The sequence below is a fragment of the Lactuca serriola genome, chromosome 3, assembly GCF_051521515.1.
Source record: "Lactuca serriola cultivar US96UC23 chromosome 3, Lser_US96UC23_V15, whole genome shotgun sequence".
In the NCBI taxonomy this organism is placed as follows: domain Eukaryota; kingdom Viridiplantae; phylum Streptophyta; class Magnoliopsida; order Asterales; family Asteraceae; genus Lactuca; species Lactuca serriola.
The window spans coordinates 69625914-69642892 of record NC_136410.1 but is presented as its reverse complement, the minus strand read 5'-3'; the positions used below and the strand labels follow the sequence as shown (position 1 = coordinate 69642892).

The 16979-nt window shown below is 36.7% G+C and overlaps 1 non-coding gene across 1 annotated transcript; it reads right to left on the bottom strand.

The window, feature by feature from the left end:
* Positions 1-8287: 8287 nt before the first annotated feature.
* On the bottom strand, positions 8288-8394 carry LOC145096591 (small nucleolar RNA R71). Its single transcript, XR_013703968.1, has one exon. It is a non-coding gene; the product is annotated as a small nucleolar RNA R71 (small nucleolar RNA).
* Between the last annotated feature and the right edge of the window lie 8585 nt (positions 8395-16979).

Below are 16979 nucleotides of genomic sequence, written 5' to 3'. Positions count from 1 at the left end.
ACAATAGTTACATATTAGAAAAGGGATGCCGTAATCCAACATGCAAATAATATGAAGGTAAGTGAATGACGATTCACTAATTCTCCACCATAAAACATAACTTTAAGACCTAAATGTATTGAGAATTCCTAGGTTCGGATGAGATTCATTAAAACTATTCAATGGCATGTTTAAATCATGATATGCCCCTCTAGTTTGTGACTGGGATACCGAGGATCACAAAGTGGGTGTGAATTACCATGCAAATTCACATGGTGCCTTCATTGTAACGATCACATATTCGATGTGCCGGTAAACCACACACGCTCCATCGAACTATGATAAACAATGAATCACCCTTTTCCACCTTTGCTTAGAACCAATTAGCGTGCCGGTAAACCACACACGCTCCCCTAACTTCTTAGCAAGGGTGCAAAGTGTAATTTCATGGGATTGCATCAATTCACTTTTCCTAAAGTAACTAAGATTGGGAAATTTTAAAAAAATATGTAGTTACTTTGTATTTCATATTATACTTTTAATGAGAGGATGAGGTTGCCCTATCCTACCCATTCGGCTAACGACCATCCACCGATCAAGCAAGCGGTAGGTGTGAGTGTACACCCATTAAGCGCCATTTTATAGGCCGCAACCTTATACCCACCTTATAGATCGGCTTCGTGAATGAGGCCTACTAACGGTAAGACTAGCATTTAGTTATATATATATATATATATATATATATATATATATATATATATATATATATATATATATATATATATATATATATTAATCTTGTAATATTATATTAGTATAGGGTTGTATTTTAAACTTTTAAAAATCTAGGGTTTGAAATTTAAATTGTCTAAATTAAAACTTTTAATCACGAAATATAAATTTCAAAACTTGAGGACAAGTTTTAAACATTTAAAACATGGAGGATCAAATAACAAATAATCTCAATTAACAATTAATTCCATAATTATCCATATTTGATTTATTTAATTATTTCTTGCAAGATAATTACCAATTTAATCAAAATAATTAATTAATTATCACATAAGGAAATTAAATATTTTATTAGTTGATAAATATCTTTAATTAGATCAAGATTATAGTCATATATATATCAGAAAATCGGATTAAGATTGATCTAATATGATAAAGGCAAGTTTCCATAAGATAAGTATGAAAAAATCCTGAATCTGGCCTTTCCTGATGCTTGAACTCGTCGAGTTCCCAACTGGACTCGTCGAGTTAGGCCAACACGTCGAGTCCACCATGGGACTCGTCGAGTTTACGACTCAGAAACACAAAATTCGAATTTTGCACACAAGTTTCAAACAAACAAGCAACAACTTAATAGAAACCAATCTAAGCTCTGATACCACTGATGGGTTTTAGCCATAAGAATTTTCCTATGTACGCATGCAAAACCCTAATGCTTGGATCTAGGCTTTCTAATTAAACATGCTTTGAATCCAAGACTTCTAATAACTAATTAGGTATAAAACAATACAAAATCATATCTAGAAGTTTACCTTTGAATCTCTTGTTTAGATCTTGTTGTCTTGGAGCTCTAGAGTCACAATTGTCACTCCTCTAATGGCTTACAAACACCAATAAGCAAAGAAGATGATTTGATAGAGAGAAGAGGGAAGAAATTCGGCCAGGGTTTTTTTCTTCTTAAAAGGTGCCGATTTCCCTATGCCATGGGGTCTATTTATACTTGTAGACTCCTTAAGGGTTTCACCTTAAACCCTAGTTGGATAATCCTTTCCTTAAAGCAATCCAAATCCTTACCTTAGATAAGCCTTGGACGATTTGGAGCTATCCAAAGCTCTAGAATCCGTCCAATCCCTATCTCTTAAGGATTTACAGTCTAAAGTGTAACTATCAAACAATTGACAGTTTATACCCTCTTATTTAATTAATCTCTTTAAGTCACCAAGTTAATACTAATTAATTTATGACTTATATTAATCAAATACTAATATTATTATTCCTTATATTATTCTCATAATATATTAATAATATTTATTCTCTCATAATAAATCATCCTACCAAGTTGCTATGATGAAGGCAACCCAAAAGGACCATGCACAATCGGGTCAAATACTTGCCTAATATAGTTGCAACCTTAGACACTATTCCAACATATTTCTAGGGTGCTTTCTAACTGTTTGTTTTCTACTTCTACTGTGTAAGCTTTGTGAAGTTTGTGTGATTTATGGTTAATCATGCTTCAAAACTTATGGGAATTAAAGCTTCTAACGGCACTAGTATCAAATAATCTTGAAGCATAAATATTGTTGATAGTTAACATACTAGTAACCACAGTTGGTTCCTAACGAGCATCTCCAACACCTATCACAAATGCTCTCCCTAAGCCACCCTGACTCTCTAGTCTCGGGGAGTCTTTCTTGAAATGCCCTGGTTGATTTCACTCGAAGCAACTTCGACTTCCTCATCCAACAGTGGTTGAGGTTGTGTTGTTTGAGGTCTTTCTAAAAAAACTTAGAAGTGTGACCTCTCAAGTCACAGATGTTGCAGACCATACAATTTCTGACATGGTGAAAATTACTCTTGGTACAGTGGGGCTAAATTCCCAAAGTAGGGCTTTGATGGAATGGGAGTGTTTGTGATTACAACTTACACATCCATAGGTTTTGAATTGGGTTTGCGATGCTTGAAGTTCCCTTTTGACTTGCCGTGGAACTTCCTTTTTGTACTCCTAATCTGGTTGTTTGCGGTTTGTGGAGTCATGGTACCCTGACGGATACACTGATCATTCAATTGATAGGACAACTGCTTGGCACTACCAAAGGTGGTGGGTCTGGATGTAGTAACCAGACCTTGAACCGGCGAAGCTAATTCCCAGATGTACTTTTTGGTCTTTTTGTATTCCTGGTTCACCATCCCCAGGAAAAGGTTTACGAGGTCCTAAAATCGGGGGGTGTAAGCAGTCACCTCCGATCCTTTCATGGTAAGGTTCCAAATTACAAAGAGTGATTGATTCCAGAAATCCTACATATTTCCAAGTCATAATGAGTGATTGAAATCCTACCCATTTGAAATTATAGAGAGAAGTTTGGAGACTACTGAATGATCGATTGGGAACTATGGGTTTTTCTGCTACGACAGCAGCAGACCTATTCATTCTTTGTTCTTCTTTGGGTTTAGGCAACTAGGAAAATCTGAACGTCATCCCAGATTTTTAAGTATTTTTAAAATGTATATGTTGTTTTAGGTTGATATAAGGTTTCTAAGGTACTCGGTTTGTATAGCGAATCTTGAGAGCATCCTTCAATCTCTAAAACTTTCACCCATTGTAATCTATCAAACTCCTTGCTCAAGGTTGGTTGTGCACCGACCCGACCATAAATAACCTAGGCGTACATTCCAGGTTTATTTATGGTATGGTTTGTGTATGGTACTAACCTTATTTGAGGCGTTCGACCTAAAGGTTTAAGTTGGTAGCATTTGTTGGAGGCATGTTAGAGTTTTATTAAGTGCTCTCATTACAGGTCAGAGTATATATAACTCTTATGTATTATTGTTGGTGGGGTTTGTAGTATTATTAAATTTTGTTTTGTACTCCAAGACTACCAAGTATAGACAAGGGCCAGAGAGGAAACACCAGAGGGCAGGACCATTTTAGCAATTAAGTCGTTCTGAAATCCAGCAACCATATGTTGTCCTTCAAACCAGATTCCCCATATCGTAAGTAGCCAAGAAGTAGTGTAATTAATAATAATAATAATAATAATAATAATAATAATACTTTTATTAGAACCTAGTTGTTATAGTTGTCTTCCTCTTTCGAGGATATGAGTTCTCTATAGGCAATTTAGCTTTGATACCAATCTGTCACACCCCCGGTCGAGGCAGTGGAACATGTTGGGCAATGCGACTAACTTCATGGATCACAGGTAAACTGAATATATAGCACAAATACAACAATAAACAAAATAGAATTCGAGTTCCATCTTGATGTTTGAATACAAGGTCTTTACAAATAATAATAGTACAAGAATTGCCTTAACATATAGGCATATAATACAACAGTAAGTAAACTAGGCCACCTGTAATCCAATCCGTCTTGAATGTTTGTTTAGCGATTTCCTGAGAATATATGTAGTTTTGAGGGTCCACACAAGGTTGGTGAGTGTTACAGGTTTTCTGCTAATAGCAGTAATAATTATAATAAGTCTAAAAATTATTATCTTTGTATGTATAACAATAGTTAAAACTGTGTTTGCAAAAAGTCTTTGGAAGACAAAATGTATATTTGTATAAATAAATCCATACTTCAAACCGCATTTGTAAAGAATCTTTGAAAGCTAAAATGTATCTTTGTATAAGTAAATCCATACTTAAAATAGTTTTGAAAGTAACCAAGCCCATGGTTAGTAGTGTGTATGTGTGTGTGATAAAGAGAGAAAGAGATTCCAGTTAATGTTTATTGTGAGTCCTATAACCAAGTTACGTGACCGAATGTACCCCCTACAACGCTTCATTGGATGTTGTAGTAATAATTGTAGATACTTATAACCCGCTTCGATTGATCAGTCTAGGTTGTACCAAGCAACCACAGGTGGGGATGTCAACCTCGTATAGATCTATACATATGTATCTCACTCCGAAGATTAACGGTTATAGTAGTTTAGGTATTCTAAGTGCTTAGACTCAGCTAATGAATATAGTCTCACTAAAAAGCCCTTAACTAAAAAGTATGTGAATAGCTCTCAACCCTAACTTAGTTATGAATAAGTCACTAGGCATAATGAATTTCATTGTATAAAGTTTAAAGTATCCGAGTATGCTTGGTATGTATGCAAAATTGTAATTTACTCTCTTTTATAAAGATGTATGTTTCAAAGTAATGAACATATGTACATGTAAAAACTTTATATATTTAAACATATAAATATAAATGAGTAGTAACAGCTTGAATGATTGAAATACTACAAAGTTTTATAACGTGTTTATTATAATATATAATGCTACATAAAAATCATATATTTTTGTATCGCGTAGCATTTGTTGTGTGGACTTGTTATTTCACAATAAAATAACCATAATACGTATACGAAAAGTTTATACTAGTTTATTTGTAACAATATGTTAAATTGTTAAATAACATTTTTATAAACTAGATTTATTGTATTTTCGCATGAAAGATAGTATATTTGTATAAACAAGGTATATAGGCACATGTACCCCCTCCCCCGGAAATAACTTAAAATATTAAAAAAGGGCCGTAAGCACTCACCCTTGAAGCGTGAGTTCGAGTTCTTCGGAGTTCATTTAATTTTGGGAAGCTTGATGTGAGAAACCGCAAATCCACAATTCTTGAACTTTGAAATACTCTCAGGACCATTTTGTAATGAATTTACACTATAGGGGTTGTTATGTAACTTCTCTAAACTATAGGGGCTATTTGTTAATTTAATTAGATGAATAGGATTATTATGGTAAAAAAACCAAATGAGGGGTTGTTTTTAATAAATGGGTTCAATGATTGGGGATTCAACTTATCTTGAATAAGTGATTTACTAGGGAGGGTAGTTTGGTCATTTCATAATTAAATTAACTTAGGGTTCTTACACCCCCCATCTTTTGTTCGATCGGGCAAGGAAAAGGAAGAATGGAAGCAGTCGACGAACAAAGGCAATGAGGAGGGGAGAATCGACAGTGTGAATCAGGAAAAAGAATCATCTAGTACTTGTGTGTTTCGCAGAAGAATGAAGGACAGGGCGGTTGTGGCGTTTAATCCGTTTATGTAACGCCTGTGTTTCTGGGCTAGTTATTAATGCCGATGTAATAGTCTAGGTTAACCTTTGTAACCCGTCTTGAAATAATAAAGATGTATTATTTGAGGATAAAAATAAGCACCAAAATGAAATGTTAGATAAACCCGATATCTATCAAGGATGTGGTAGTGGTCGTGACGAGGTTTTCGAATATATAAAGAATGCTAAAATCCGAGTTATAACAAAGAAATTATGACATGTCGAACTTTCACGACAGAACCGGCACGATGCTGTATGATATTGATATTACAATATTTATACTTATTTTTAGGCAATATTTAAGTACATTTTTATTAATAAGTTGGTAATTTGTTTAGAATAATGGTACTTATGAGCTTAAATGTTATTTACAGCAAAAAAGAATACATTTTGAAGAATAGGGACTAAAAGCGTTAAAGAAAGAAACTTTGGGAATTAAAAGATTAAAAGAGAAGAAAATCTGGAAAAAACGCTCTCACGACGTGAGAATTAAAGGATTCACAACGTGAGAGTTGGTTCTAGAAGATATGTACGCGGGTGAAGGAATCCTTGACGGGCACGGTTATCTACAACTCAGGACGTGAATATCTTATTATTCACGACGTGAATTTATGGATATCAGCAACTATATAAATCCTTGACCATTACGAATAGAGGGAAATTTTGGCAAGAAAGAGGAGTTCCAAAAGACGATTTTCAACACCAAAAAGAGTGAAGGTCCATAATTTAGTTTATTTTTGTTAATTAAGAACATGTTTTATATCACTTCAATTTGTGTTAGTTTGTTAGTTGTTATGATGAGCAGCTGAATCTAGCTACTCTTGTTTAGCTAGATGAAGCTTCTAACTTATGAATAGCTCAATTTTATGGATTTATTTAGTTGGTAAAATTGCTTGTGTTTGATTTGTATTACCTAGCATGCTTGTGTTTGTTTCTCTAATTGCTTGATTGCATGTTCTGTCTAGCTTAGTGACCATTAATTGCATGGACTTGTTTACCTAATGATTTAGTGAACATTGAATTGTTAGAGCTAGGATTGACCAATCTTAGTTAGTAATTAGAGTAAATAAACTTAGCTATGTTAGAGAACGTGCATTGTGACTATAATTGCGTTTATATAATAAATCTTACATAGCATATTTATATTCAAAATTAGTTATGTGTTTAATTGTGTGTGAACATACATAGTTTGACATGAATTAGTTAATTATTGGTAAAGTTAGAACTAAATTACTAATACAATTAAAACCAACTAGATAATCCATAATAATTAGCTAGCCATAAGAAAGGAGTGGATTCAAACTAAACAAGAGTGTGTTTTTACTTATTGAATTTGAGTTAAGTTTGTCTGGTCTTGTAAAATCAGATAAAACCCCCTTTTAAACTTGTTAATAATTAGGTTAATTTAGTAGTAATTAATTAATTAGTAACACCGTTCCCTGTGATCGACATACGACTTACCCAAGCTATATTGTAATCCGACTATGTACACTGCCTATAAGTGCATAGTTAGTTTAAGTTTGTTAGGTTATAAATATTAAAATTAGTGGGTACTTTTGTGCACATCAAGTTTTTGGCACCGTTGCTGGGGAACGGCTTAAATTATTAGTTTATTTGGTTGCATTAGATTAATCGACCCTTTTTGTGGAATAAAATCTGCAAAAAGTTAATTACTTATTTATTTGTTATTTTAGCTTAGTTGGTTAGCATATAACAAAAATTTTGTTTTCTGTTTCAGTCATAGAATTCACGGCTTGAGTTTTAATAAACTCACGACGTGAAAGCTGCAATTTCAGTTTTTAGTATTTTCTTATTTTAGTTCAGTTTTATGTTTTTAGTTTAGCGAGTTGCAGGAGTTCATGACCAGAGGCTCAAACACACCCTTGGTGCCACCACTTGAAGATCCCGAGTCTGCAATTCACAAGAAAAAGACGCCACTGCAAGTTGTAAAGTCAGTTTTTTCAAGGAATTCGGGAAAGAAGACAGGAGAGCCAAGTTCATCCGCGAGGCACAAGAGCAATTTTGAGCACTTGGATCAAAAACCCGTCCAAACTGAATCCGAATACGATACCGAGCCGGAATTTGAAGAACATACGAGCGAACCCGAGAACAAACAAAGGAACGAGATGGCAGCAATTGAAGAGATGTCCATGGGAGCTTACAAGAAGCGGATCCGAGAAGATATGGGTCCCGGTTTAGTCCAACCCGCAATACCTGCCACTGCCACATTCGAGTTGAAGGGGCACATCTTGAATGCACTAAAGGATATCCCATTTTTTGGGAAAGATCATGAGGATGCTTTTAAGCATCTAGATGAAGTCAACGACATTGCGGATTACTTCAATGTCCCAAATGTCAACAGAAACACCGTCTTGCTTAGGATGCCTCCCATCACTTTCAAAGGAGCTACTAAGGAGTGGTTAAAGTCACTTCCACCGGGTACAATTACCACTTGGGCTCAAATGCGTGAGCAATTCCTGGACCAGTTTTGCCCTCCATCCTAGATAGCCAAACTCAAAAAGGCAATAGCCAACTTTGAGCAACAGCCGGGGGAGTCATTATACGAAGCATGGGAGCGGTACAAGGGCTTGCTTAGAAATTGCCCTCAACATGATCTAAATGTGCAACAAGAGATGTCGATCTTCTATGATGGGGTCAACGTTATGACGAGACAACTCCTTGACTCTCAAGGACTTTTGAAAAAGAAAAATCCAAGGGAGGTTAAGGAGCTGATTGAAGAATTCGCGAAGCACTCTCGCGAATACCACAACCCTAGGCAAGATGGAATCAAAGGCGATGGAGGGGCCCAAACTGAAGAAATAGCAGCTGTGATGGCTATGCTGAATAATTTGGATCGAAGGATAACACAAATGGACCAGTCAATACATGCCATAAGAGTGGGTTGTGAGAGATGTAGTGGCCCACATGTTGGATAAGGTGTCTAAGTCCATAACTATTTCTGGTATGTACTTGACCCGACCCGGCATGGTCCATTTGGGTTGCATGGCACCATGCAATTGGATAGACTAAATGAGAGAAATAACACTTGTGGTTATTAATATATTATAAGTTCTAATATATTAATAATATTATTTAATGAGTTTGATCAAGAATTAATTTTGGAATTAATTAAGTGATCAAAAGATAACTAATTAAATATATGGGTTGATTATGTAAATCATCCATAACTTATATAGTGGGCTAAGAGGCACCATGGATAATCAAGTTGGGTTAAACCCATTGGATGCTCCATGGAGGCTTCATGGGAGTTACAAACCCATGGGTCATGGAAATGAAGAGTCATGACACATTAGGGTTTACATGGTGTAACCCTAGATGTGTCAACACTATATAAAGCTCATGTGTTCTCCCAAAATCGGTTAGACAAGAAACAAGACGGCTAGAACCGATTTTAGTGTGTTACACTTTCTCTCCAAGTTTACTCCATAGCATTTGGTGTTGTGTGAAGCATTTGAGGCGTCACACTTGGGGTGCTAGTTTCACAAGGTTTCAAGGAACATTTACAACAACAAGGTATGCAGTTCTATCTATTATTTAAGTTAAAATTGTTCCCCATGTAGCTAAATAGGATCATAGCCTTGGAAATCAACTTTGCATGATAATTAGACAAACATAGATCCAAGGTTATTAGGGTTGCATGTACACTTAAGAAGTGTTAGAATGCTCAAAACCCATCACCACACTTGACCAAGGACTGCAATTTAGATGAGTTTGGGAACAGAAAAACTCAAGTGTGCTACTCAAGTGGGGATAAGTTTGATGAGGACTGGAGGAAACCGAAGAAGGAGTAGCTGCCATATGAAGAGTATAAGAAGAAAAAAGAAGAGAAGTAAAGACAGACAGGTCGAGGCTTCTATCAAAAGGAGCAGCCACCAGCCGAGAAGAAACCCGATCTAGAGACTATGTTGATGAAGTTTATGGAAGCTTCGGAAAAGAGACACGATGCCACTGATTCTGCTATTATGGAACAACAAACTTTAATAAAGAATCAGCAAGCCTCCATCCATAACCTTGAAGTACAAGTTGGTCAACTAGCCACTCTAGTTCATGAGAAGTTATCCCTGAAAAATACCGAAACGAAGACCCAATCTCATGTAATGGCCATAGACACTGAAGAAGAATCCATCTCTGAGTTCTTGGAGGCATTGGAAGAAGAACCATAGAAGCCCGATCCAAAGCTGAAGAAAATCAAGCTCGAAAATCATGAAGCTGCTGAACTCCAGAATTCACGACGTGAACCATATAAGTTCACGACGTGGGCCCGTCATGAACAGAAAAATTCTGTAATTGGTTCGGTTTATCAGCTGCCTTTGCCTTTTCCTTTCCAAGCTACCCTTAGTCCACTGGAAAGAGAGCATAGAGAGTTTGTCAAGCATGTGAGCCGATTAATACTCCCTTTGTCGAATCCTTATCCAAAATTCCCAAGCATTAGAAATTACTACAAGATTTGATAGACACTCGCAAGCAATTAAAGAAGCATTCTAAGGTGGTTCTAATTGAACAAAGCTCAAAAGCTGTGTTGGGAGAGACACTGAAGAAGATGGGAGATCCTGGACGCCTCACTCTTCTGTGTGAATTTGGCAATAAAATGAAGGTTAATGCTTTAGCCGATTCTGGGGATAGCATTAATTTGATGCTTTATTCATTTTATCAGAAGTTAGAAATTCAGAAGATGAAGGCTACAAAAATGACTATTCACATGGCGAACCGTTCAGTGACACAACCCCGGGACATCGTGGAGGATATTTTGGTGAAAATTGGAAATTTTGTTTTTCCAATAGATTTTGTAGTTTTGGATATGAAGGAAGATCCCGATGTTCCAATTATCCTTGGTCGTCCATTTCTTAACACTGCTGGAGCTTTGGTTGATATTCGCGAGTCTAAGCTCACCTTGAGGGTTGGTGATGAAAAAGAAGTTTTTGGGATAGAAGATGGCTTTCCAAAGGAACATGTTAAAGAAGAGGTGTTCACAATCAATGAAGATAATGAACTTGAAGAACTGGAAAAGCTTATGGAAGAAGAGATCAAGGCAGTTCATCAAGTCAAAAGAACAAAACCAAGAGCATCTGTTCCATTTTTGGTTGAAGTCATAGCTTCCAAGAGTCCACCTTCTTGGGTGAGCAAAGAAGATGATGAGATGACAAGTGGTGAAGAGGAGGTCACTTCAAGAGTGACAAAGCCGGTGGTGAAAGAGGAGGAGGACGCTATGGAGTGCAAGGAAGAAATTAAAGGGACCAAACACAAGCTTGAAGAAGAGGTGAAAGCTAAAAAAGAAAATTCAAAGAAGGCATACAAAAGGCGAGTTCAAGCTTACAAGAGGCAATTCAAGGAACAAAAGATCCTAGTGGTGGATTCTTCCGAGGACTCATCGTAGGAGGCATGGAGTCCAGCTCAAGACTCCAAGAAAAAGAAGCACTTCTTGGGAGGCAACCCGAGTTTGGTTTGCAAATTTTTTTCTTTTCTTTTTGCATTTTAGTTTTAAAAACTTAGATCATGCCATCCAAATCTATGAGAACATAATTAAGTACTGAATGTAGGGACCTTAAAATGGAAGTAGTAATAATTCAGAATTTAGTTTAAAGTCAAAATTGATTTTTCCTTCCAGACCGTATTCATGACGTGAAGTTTAGCAATTCACAACGTGAATAGTGAATGAACCGGGATAGCTACTCCATGATATAGTTTAGCCCATTAGACTAACAAGCCCAAGATCAGTCTGTGAGTACATGGCCCAATTTTAGCCCAGACACTATTCACGACATGAATCATTCAGAATTCACGACGTGAATTTTTGAAAACACGGGACCACGGAATAAATCCCTAGAAACCAGTAAACCCTCATTTCTTTATTCTTCACGAAGTGGAAGCGGAAATTGGTCCCCCCTTGGTCCCCATTGCTGCGATTTTAGCCGACAAATCCACATGTTTTCTTTGTGCTTACATACTACTTCAATCAAAAGGTAAAAATTTCTAATTATTAACCTTCATTTATCTTTAATAGTTGAAATTAGGGCTAGGGTTTGTTCTTATGTTTAATTGTATGAAATAGCTCTAAGATTCGTAAATTACCCTTGGAATGTAGTTGATTAATGGTTAAAAATGCTATAGGAGTAAACCCCAAACACTATCATGGCCGATTCATATAGAATCCAGAACGAATTTTCGAACCTGTCTACGAATTCATGACGTGAATTCTTACGAACTCACGACGTGAATACTGAACTGAGAATTGTCTTTGTTTCCTTTATGTCTAAATTGTGGATTATTGTTTTGGCTGTGGTTTTTCCTTGTTTTTGCAGGAATGGCTCCAAGAAGAGAGATTCTAGCTGGGGTTGCGGGTTTGCACCCGTTTTACAATTTTCCCGCAATATTGTCCCGAGATGTCTTGACCCGTTGGAACAACAGATTGGGGTGGCTCTACAACAGAGAAATCGCAGTTGCTCTAACAATCAATTGGACACGGTTAAGGGAAGTAGGGCCCGTAGACCGGGTGGGCCCGTTTTTGACAAAGATATTTATCGGAGATGGGTATTCGTTTACCTGTTCTGGTTGGCATAATCTGTTCCGGGTACAAGAGTGGATCTACAAGGAATTTTGTGTTGAGTTTTTCGCAACGGTGACATTTCAGGAAACTGTTCAAGATCCACATTGGCCATAGGCTTTGGTATTTCGTTTGGGGGGTGAGTACCGGGAGTGTAGCCTGGTTGAATTTGCTTGGAGAGTCGGACTATATGATCGACATGAGGCTATGACTCCTGAGTTTGGCATGTTTTTGAGTGGGGCTGCTAGAGGATATGCGGAGGGTGTCACGGGGTATTCTTTCTGGCATAATATTGCATCCGGAATGTTTAATTTCGGAGTGTCTCCCGAGAGCAGTATTCGGTCCCCGATCCATCGCTTACTCCACCGGTTCATCACACTTTCCATCAACCATAAGAGGCATGGAGACAAAGTGACTAAATAGAACTTATTCTTCTTATGGTTCATCTTACAGCCTGGTGTCTGTTGCAACATCCCGTATTTTCTAGCCCATTTTCTGGCTGGGTCTGCCGCAAGTTCGCGCCCTGGGAGCCCCATTTGTGGAGGGCATTTTGTTACCCGTTTGGCCCACTCGTATCATTTGGTTGTTCCTGATATTACTAGATCCATGACGTGCGTGGACGAGCATGAGTTTGGTATGGGGTATTTGGAAACTATGCGGGTGGTCAGAAATTTTTGGGCCGCATTGGGGCATATTACCATCAGATGGTGAGGGTGATGATGATGATGATCAGCCGGCCGACCAACCTGCGCCAGAGACGAGACTGAGGTGCAGGAACATGAGAGGAAGGCGAGACCGCGGGCAGCCAATACACCCGCCTGCTTCCATGGTTGGTACGCCTTTTGGGAGTGATATGGTTGGTTACTTTGATCAGTTATCGTTGAGCGTCAATTGGATAGGTGGCACTATGCAGAATGTTGTCCGCCATATTGGGGTGGAGCAGCCGCCTCATTTAGGGTATCATTACCCGATTTGCCCACGATGGTCATAGTTTGGCGGACGCGGAGGTGATGGAGCTGGAACCAGTGGAGCACATGATGATGAGGAGGATGATTGATCGTTATTTATTTTTATTTTGTTTGATTTGTTTTTAGTTTGTTTTTATGGGATTGTAAGAACTACTTTGAATATTATGTTACTTTTATTCTTCGTTGTTGGTTGTTTCTCAGAAATTGCTAGGAGCGCCTTGAGAGGATAGCGAGTTATTAATGCGTACGTTTTTAGCCGGGAGTGTTTAAAACCAAGAGTCGAGACCCATATTTTCAAAATAAGTGTGGGGTGAGTCAAAAGAGTGGAGAGTCAGTGAAAGAGTCATAAACTGATGAATTTAGAAGAGTCTTAATACATTAAGACATTAGAAGAAGAATTGGCAATGTTTTTCTGACTGCCCAGTTTTCACGACGTGAACTTTTATTATTCACGTCGTGAGTCAGTTATCAGGAGATTCTCAGAATACGCGTAGTTACGATTTCACGTCGTGAATTGTCTCAAACTCACGTCGTGAATATGAGATTTTTACAAGTTCAAGGCCCTTGACATTTTAGTCTTCTATGGGTTGATGTTATTCTTCTTGTCATTATTCTCACGATTATTTTGGCTCATTTTTACCACCATACAATGTGGCATATGCTTTCCCACATTGGTCGTTCTACTTTTGGATATTTATACCACATTTGAAGATGATTGAAGGCTTGATTTCATGTTTTGCCGGTACATTCTTATTTCGCGAGTTCCAGATCCAAGTTTCGATTTCTCAAGAGTCCATTTCAAGATGCACGTTTTCCACACTTTTGGAGATGTTTACGCCACTATCCCAGGGGAGTCTGTTCCTTTTTCTCCCTTTTCTTTAATTTTGATTTGTTTTATGCATACAATGAGGGCATTGTATGAAATAAGTGTGGGGTAGGGGTAGAAAAAGTAAATTTCTAGATAATGATAGAATTTGAAAATTGAAATAATTGAATCTAGTAATAATAATTTGAACTATAGTTGCTAGTGTTATATGGGATGATCCGATAAAAGTTAAAATGTTTAGTTGAACCAATATACGTTATAGTGCATTTGTGGCCTCCCTTATTTTAGTGAAATCATGGAACAAAAACATAACCCCGCTTGGTTTGAGGGATGCAATATGTTTAGCAGCCTAAACCTGAAATGTATCCAGGAAAATTATTATCATTAACCAATAAAGGTTGAGGTTGATCGCCTCTGCTTAAGCATGTAGGTTTTGACTGAAGAAATTTGGAGCAAATAAAGTGAAGAATTTTGGAGTAAATAAAGAGAGAGAATTACAAGAAAAGTTTGAAGAATTTTGGAGCAAATAAAGTGAAGATCAAAAGATCAAAATTCCAAGAAATTCAAAAAGTTGAAGATACCAAGAAATCAAATCAAATAAGGTGGTGAATTCAAAGAAATCAAAGATCAAATTATCAATGAAGTGAAGAATTCCAAAAGAGCTCCATAGTGGTATCATAGATTGTAATTCTAGATTATGTATGCTTAGGTTGCTCAACTAAAAATACCTTGACGATAAGGAGGTTTTCTGCGGATGGATTCGGAGGGTTGCATAAAATGAGCATTGTTCGGAAAAAGTGGGCGAGTGTTTATGAAGATTGTGAGTATTTAAAGTATGGGGGTACTTTAGGAAAATTTTAGACACCAATGCATGCGTTGAGGTCTTGGCATAATGGCTGAGCTGGAGTCGGATTGTTCTATGTGATGTTAGTAATCAAGGGTTAAGTTTAAATTTGCTTGAGGGCAAGCAAAGGCTAAGTGTGGGGTATTTTGATATTGCCATATTTATACTTATTTTTAGGCAATATTTAAGTACATTTTTATTAATAAGTTGGTAATTTGTTTAGAATGATGGTACTTATGAGCTTAAATGTTATTTACAGCCAAAAAGAAGACATTTTGAAGAAAAGGGACTAAAAGCGTTAAAGAAAAAAACTTTGGGAATTAAAAGATTAAAAGAGAAGAAAATCTAGAAAAAACATTCTCACGACGTGAGAATTAAAGGATTCACGACATGAGAGTTGGTTCTAGAAGATATGTACGCGGGTGAAGGAATCCTTGACGGGCACGGTTATCTACAACTCACGACGTGAATATCTTATTATTCACGACGTGAATTTATGGATATCAGCAACTATATAAATCCTTGACCATTACGAATAGAGGGAACTTTTGGCAAGAAAGAGGAGTTCCAGAAGACGATTTTGAGCAGAGAAAAGTTCTGGGAAGAGGCTTTCAACGCCAAAAAGAGTGAAGGTCCATAATTTAGTTTATTTTTGTTAATTAAGAACATGTTTTATATCACTTCAATTTGTGTTAGTTTGTTAGTTGCTATGATGAGCATCTAAATCTAGCTACTCTTGTTTAGCTAGATGAAGCTTCTAACTTATGGATAGCTCAATTTTATGGATTTATTTAGTTGGTAAAATTGCTTGTGTTTGATTTGTATTACCTAGCATGCTTGTGTTTGTTTCTCTAATTGCTTGATTGCATGTTCTATGTAGCTTAGTGACCATTAACTGCATGGACTTGTTTACCTAATGATTTAGTGAACATTGAATTGTTAGAGCTAGGATTGACCAATCTTAGTCAGTAATTAGAGTAAATAAACTTAGTTGTGTTAGAGAACGTGCATTGTGACTATAATTGCGTTTATATAATAAATCTTACATAGCATATTTATATTCAAAATTAGTTCTGTGTTTAATTGTGTGTGAACATACATAGTTTGACATGAATTAGTTAATTATTGGTAAAGTTAGAACTAAATTACTAATACAATTAAAACCAACTAGATAATCCATAATAATTAGCTAGCCATAAGAAAGGAGTGGATTCAAACTAAACAAGAGTGTGTTTTTACATATTGAATTTGAGTTAAGTTTGTCTGGTCTTGTAAAATCAGATAAAACCCCTTTTTAAACTTGTTAATAATTAGGTTAATTTAATAGTAAGTAAATTAATTAGTAACACCATTCCCTGTGATCGACATCCGACTTACCCAAGCTATACTGTAATCCGACTAGGTACACTTCCTATAAGTGCATAGTTAATTTAAGTTTGTTAGGTTATAAATATTAAAATTAGTGGGTACTTTTGTGCACATCAGACATAAAATATGAATTTAAGATAGAGCGATATCTAGCCTTAGTGATCTAAACGAAAGTCATAGAATATGTTAAACCAAGAGCGTACATAAAAATAACGTCCAAATCTGACTTCATATGAGGAAGTTCTCGTCGTTAGTAGTCCAACGGTAAAAAGACAGACGGAAACGGACGTCGGATGAAGAAGTTATGATTTTATAACGGAGTTTTCCTCTCCCAACCTACTAAAAATAATATAATAAAAATAAATTCAAAACTAGCCGACGGAGTCTAAATAAAAGTTGTAGATCTTAGTCTCACCTACACGTGGATATAAAAAACGTCGAAAACGGAGCTCGTATGAGGAAGATATGAATTTCTGAAGTTTTTAAATAATATAAATTTTATTATATATTCGGATAATATCCGAATCCGACGCATCCTGATCTAATCCGAAGGGTACGCCCATCATACTAGGTGTACGCCCCGTGTACATGTTGACACCGAAGTACACCCTGCATACAAGGAAGTTACGCGCAG